The sequence below is a fragment of the Hyperolius riggenbachi genome, chromosome 10, assembly GCF_040937935.1.
Source record: "Hyperolius riggenbachi isolate aHypRig1 chromosome 10, aHypRig1.pri, whole genome shotgun sequence".
Classification (NCBI taxonomy): domain Eukaryota; kingdom Metazoa; phylum Chordata; class Amphibia; order Anura; family Hyperoliidae; genus Hyperolius; species Hyperolius riggenbachi.
In genome coordinates, this window is record NC_090655.1 from 92,831,412 (window position 1) to 92,838,234 (window position 6,823).

The following is a 6,823-nucleotide window of genomic DNA, read 5'->3' on the forward strand; positions in this document are numbered from 1 at the left end:
AGATGGCAGAACAGATGTGAACAATGCACTTTGGAGGTGATCTGAGGGTGGGTCTGCGGGCATCCTGATGGTGTGGGTGATCAGATGCCCGTAAGAGGCAGGTTAGGGTCTGATCTGATAGGTGGCAGTGACAGGTGGTTATTGACAGGTGATTACAGGAGAAGATAGATGTATACAGTACACAGGGGAGGAGGCTGGGGGGGTCTGGGGAGGATCTGAGAGTGTGTGGGGGAGGGGTGATCAGGAGCCCCCAGGGGGCAGTTTAGGACCTAATCATAAAAATAGTGTTGACAGATAGTGACAGGGAGTGATTGATGGGTGATTGGGTGCAAACAGGGGTCTGAGGGGTGGGCAGGGGGGGGGGGGGTCTGAGGGGTGCTGTGGGCGATCAGAGGGAAGGGGGGGGGGGGGGTAGGTCAGTGTGCTTGGGTGCTTACCTGCGTGGCTGCAGCCTGCCCTGGTGGTCCCTCGATCACTGGGACCACCAGGGCAGGAGGCAGCCTGTATAATACGCTTTGTATACATTAAAAGCGTATTATACACTTTGTATGCGGCGATCGGGCAGCTAATAACCCGCTGGCGCTTCCGAACGGCCGGCGGGTTACTGCGCAAGGGGGGGAGCCTGTCGCCGGCGGCTGATCACGTCACGAATGACGCGATCGCCGCATACCCGCCGCCGCCGATGGGCGTATTGCAGACATTTAAGCCCAGCCCTTGCCGCCGCCCATTGGCTGTGGGCGGTCGGCAAGTGGTTAAACACACACACATTAAACACACACATGTAACGATCGGTGTAGCACAGAGAGGATCCGATTATCGGTGATCTGCAGTATCACCGAGAATACAGATATATACCCGATTATTGATGATCTGCAGTATCACTGATAATCAGATATATCTCTAACCTCTGGACACCTGAGTAATATGAGTGTTTGGTGCAACAGTAATACTTTGAGGAGAGCATCCGTATAGAGGGTGCAGGGCAGTAGAGATACTGCTCAAATAACAGGCTCCTTCCAAAAGCCTGAGGCTCCCCAAGGGGAGGAGTCAGACTGAGAATAAGAAGGACCAGAGTGTGAGTGACACCAATGGTGGAGTGTCACTGACAGATCTGTGAACTCTCTAAACAGAGGAGATAGTTCTCGAGGTCGGACAAGCCAGGTCGGCAACAGACAGATCAGATACAGAGGAAGGAGACAGATACAGAATCCTAAGGCAAGCAAGGTTTGGCAACGGAGTATCAGATATAGCGAAGTACCAATCAGAGATCAGAAGAGAGGTCAGGAAAGCAGAAGGTCATAACAAATAATCAACAATGTCTAGTCTTTAGGCGTGAGCTCCTTGATCATCAACACCCTGGATCTAGTCTGAAGTATAACAGGATGGGTAAGCTAATTCCTAGTCTTGGGTGTGAGCTCCGTAGTCATCAACACCCTGGAACTAGTCTAGAGAATAAAACAGATTCTGACAAACAGGTCTGAGTCCTACCACGTAGTGATCGCAACGGCAGACAACCAAAGAATGACCAGCACCCAGTATATATAGCAAGGCGCTCTCCGGCGCCTCCCCTAAGTGCTGGACCAATGGGAAGAGGTGGAATTGTCAGCTGACCGGCATGGTCAACTGACTCCCTTCTGGCTGTCATAAAAGCTCTGCCTCTCAGCGCGCACGCGCGTCCTTCTGAACCTGTGTGGACTATCAGTCCCAGCCACACCAGACATGTGTTGCAAAGCACCCGCCGCGCTGGACACGGAATCCGCAGCACCGCTATCAAGGCATGCGGCGGTTTCTCCGCGTTCGGCCATACTACTGGATGTAGGCCTACGCGTGCAGACCGCTGCGTTCGACGCGGAATCAGCCGCCTTGTTCTGAGTACACACGGCGGCTTTTCCGTGTTTTCTCACAACACACACATTAAACACACACACCCACACACACATACATACATACATACATACATACATTAAACACACACACACATTATACACACACACATACATACACTAAACACACACACACTAAACACAGACACACACACACATGCATACATTAAATAAATATACATACATACATACATACATACATACATACATACATGTATGTATACACAACACAGGCGTGTGTATATATTTACATAACTCATGTTTGTATATGTGTGTAGGAACTAGGTATACACTGTGTTTGCGTATATGTAGATATAAATACATATTTTGTATCTGTAGATAGTGCTGCCCGTAATTATTCATGCCCCTGGTAAATTTTGACGAAGGCCTCTTGCACACTGCAAGTGATTCCGATTCAGCTTTTTAATCAGTTTTTACATCCGATTCAGATTCCGATTTGCAGTTTCCTCCCTGCACACTGCAAATCGGAATCTGAATCGGATGTAAAAACTGATTAAAAAGTGGAATCGGAATCACTTGCAGTGTGCAAGAGGCCTTAAAGTTACTTTTATTCAACCAGCAAGTAATTTTTTTGGCAGGAAATGACATGGGTGTCTCCCAAAAGATAAGGCGATGTATTGTACTTCTTCAGAGGTACAATACTAGAAGGAAAAAAACTAAGACAAACGGGAGCCCATATATCATGAGTATTAAGTATTAGAAAATACTTCTATAGAAATGTACTCACAAAGGTGGGTTGCACCAGGGGGCAACCGACCACTTTAGGCACATGGAGTGTCTTAAAACCTGACTCCACTCAGGTTTCACAGAGATCCTGGACTCAGTCGCTCTCTTAGCAAAAAACCTGTGCTTCTTAGGTGGGTGCTCAAGGCCCCCCTCCAGGGAGGACGTGGGGAATAGGTACATTAAAAGGTAAAGAGGCATAGGAGGCAAATTGTACTGCCATAAAGTTTGCGTTCGTGGGCGCACGCGAACCACTGAAATTCCCCAGGAACCATTCGCTGCCAAACCGTTCGGGCCATCTCTAATCCTGATCAAGTTATATGCTCCCCTCAGGTCTAACTTAATGAAGATCCTTGCGCCAGATACTTGAGAAAACACATCATCAATAAGAGGAAGTGGATATCTGTTTTTTACAGTAATCTTGTTCAAACTTCTGTATTCTATGCATGGACGTAATCCACCATCTTTCTTTTCTACAAAGAAAAACCCTGCCCCAGCGGGGGAAGTAGATGGTCGAATAAAACCTTTTTAAAGATTTTCTTTAATATAGTCTTTCATAGCCTGTTTCTAGGGACCAGAAAGATTATATAAATGTCCCAGAGAAGGCATAGTACGGGGTACTAAATCGATGGGACAGTCATAGGATCTGCGAGGAAGTAATTTGTCAGAATGAGGAGAAAAAACATCAGCGAAAGATGCATAATGACATGGTAACTTATCAGACGAGATCTCAACATTATGTAGTAGAATTTTTTTTAAACACTTTTCTGAGCATTGAGTCGACCAGTTGGTAAGCTGACCAGAACACCAATCAATACATGGATTGTGTGTCTGCAACCACGGAAGACCTAAAACCAAGAGACTGGAGGGCATTCTGAGAATGAACAACTGTAATTTCTCAAAATGCAACACTCCAATCTGTAAAGAAACTTCCGGTGTGATAGCAGTAGACTGACAACTTTGAAGAGGTGAGTCATCAATAGCCTTGACATAAAGCTTATTCTGCAAAGGCAAGGCTGGAATTCCCAAACTCGCAGCAAACTCTGAATCAATAAAGTTGCCTGCTGCCCCAGAGTCAACAAAAGCTTGCGCAGGACTAGATTGATTGTTCCAAAAAATATTCACGGGCAACAGTATTTTTTTTACTTTAAAGTGGATCTGAGACGAACTTTTGCCTTCATTACTAATGAGCCTCTTGCATAAAATTAATTGTAATGCCTAATTTCGCTTTTATTGATTAAGCCATGCCCCCCAGCTCTCCTAATGCCGCGGCATTCGGTCTCATGCAGCTTTGAATCATGGGACCTAATTGTGGAGAGGAGGAGGCTTTTTTGAAGGGGGCGGCTTAGGAGGAGGCATGGGCGTTCCAGACAAGGTCTGCTGAAGTCACGCGATACTAGCGTGCGCAGCATCACCTGTCATCTTCAAGCTGGCGATTTGAGCAGAGGAGGATGAGTCGGGATGGAGTGGTTGGAGCCAACGGGAGCCAGGGCAGATCACAGGGAACCCGGATGCAGCAGGCGGAGCCAGCGGGCGAAGGTCCAGGACGGTTGGAGCCAGAGGAGGATCGTGCACGGAGCAGAAGACCTTGGCAAGCTGCAGAGAGGCTCGTGATGTCAGGCTCCAGGGCTGTGGTGACGGTGACAGGCAGGAGCAGCTTCAGCAGCAGTCTTAAGTATGTCTGTTTATAATGATACACACACACACACACACACACACACACACACACACACACACACACACACACACACACACACACACACACACACACACACACACACACACACACACACACACACACACACACACACACACACACACACACACACACACACACACACACACACACACACACACACACACACACACACACACACACACACACACACACACACACACACACACACACACACACACACACACACACACACACACACACACACACACACACACACACACACACACACACACACCTTACTCTTTAGTGCAAAAAAAAAAAATATATATATATATACACACACACGGCCGGATTACCAACCAGGCAACAGAAGCATTCAGAGTCAAAGGGGCCCCATCAGCACATAATCCAGCCCTCGCCATCCTGTCAAAGGACGCTGCCCGCTGCTGACTGTCTTCAGAGCTGGGCTCTCCTGCTGAGTCCCTCTCCTGCTACTGTGCTCTCTGCCACTGCCTGCTCCTCCCTTCCTTCCCACAGAGAACCACAGCTGCAGCAGGCAGGAATGATAGCAGCAGATTACAAACGCCCACTCACCTATCAGTGATACAAGCGATAGAGGTCCCATAATCCGAAACCCATCTGTCTCTTCCACGGTGCTGTCGCTTGCTCTGAACTTCCTGATTCTCAGATCAGACAGGAAGTAGGAAGTAGTAATAGTAGTAGTAACAGAGCAGCGGCACTCTAGTGGAGACAGATGGACTTCCGGATGACGGGACCTCTATTGCTTGGATCGCAATAGGTGAATGCGAGTCATCTGGTGCTGTCATTTCCCCACTGCGGCTGCCCTTCTCTGCAGGACTACCATATTCACGGGGGTGGAGGCTCAGAAACAGCCTTATCAGTCCACCGACAGACTGTACACACGCTGCACTGTCTGCTGAAAACACGCCTAGCGGGAGGTGACGACAGACCTGTCGTTGCCTTTGATCAGGCGTGTGTACGAGCCTTAAGGATTTCTAGCAGAAAATGGCAGCTCTCATTGTAGAACAGGAATAAATATTATTTATATACCAATTAAGCTGTTTGCTGATAATTTACTGTGTAAACCATCTAAATTTAACTAAACTAAATAAAGACAAGTTACTTGTTATAGTTAGTTTTTCACCTTGGATCCGCTTTAACCAGGATGGCCTAGGTCAGTGATGGCAAACCTTGGCACTCCAGCTGTGACAAAACTACAAATCCCATCATGCCTCTTCCTCTCCGAGTTAAGCTTAGAGCTGCAATGCCTCATGGGACTTGTAGTTCCACCACAGCTGGAGTGCCAAGGTTAGCCATCACTGGCCTAGGTGGTTGTTCTGTTTTGATTCCCACTTTATGTGCGAGGCACTTTCCAGAAGACCCAGGGCCATATGCAATTCTCTTTTTCTCCTGAGTTTTCTCCTAGGTGATATTTTCATACTTTGTCATAAAACACCTTTAAATCAGCAGCAAGCAAGAAAATACTCAAAATAATTTTGGTAGTACTTTTTCAGGTAGTGGTTAAATTGTAAAATGCTAAAGTTATTTTAAAGAGAATATAAATATTATCTCCAAGGAGATATCTCAGGAGAAAAAGTTAATTGCATATGGGCCCCAGTCTGTTTAGCAATATGACTCCACACTGATTAACAAACCTCCACAGGCAGTTGTACTCAATGAAATAAGACTCCAAGTTTAATCCGAAGTATCTTTACTTACAGGGATGTTTTTTAGAGCATTTTCATAGGTAAAAAGACAATGCGATTGCAAGGTACATACAGAATTACCTCACCAACTGACTCCAATGTATAAGGGCCTTTTTCCACTACACGCAGATTGGATGCAGAATGGATGCAGAAAAACTCCAATGAATGCCTATGGGAAAATCTGCATCAGAAAAATTGTGTTTAGTGGAAACAGGCCCATAGGCTTTCATTGGAGTCAGTTTTTCTGCATCCAATCTGCGTGTAGTGGAAATAAGCCCTAAATTACTGAATGATCTAGAAAATGGCTGCTAAGCAGGGTGTGACAGTTGGGATATCCTAACTAGCTAAATCTAGCAGGGGAACTGGAACATACTATTGTAGAAAAAAGGTGTCACTTTTGGCTTCCGAACACATCCTCTGAAATTTTCCACAGTGCAGAATATCTTGTATTTTTTAATAATACTTTGCACTGTAGCCACTGGAACTTGAATACATTTAGGCAGTGGCGTTTCTACCACAGGACGCAGGGGGCGTGGCACACCGGGTGCCAGACAGCCAGGGGGGGGTGTCGCCACGACCCCCCATAGATGCCGGACTCAGGAGGGGAAGAGCAGCGCTAGGAGGAGGGGTGACAGCAGGGATAGCCGTGGGGAGGGGGGACATATCCCCCCCCCCCTCCCTCACCTGGGTCCCCTCCTTCTGCCTCTCTTCTCCCCCCTCAAAATGCGGGCCGGGGGCAGTGGTCAGCGAGCAGGCGAGCGCGGAGAATATTCACTTTACTTCCGCGTATC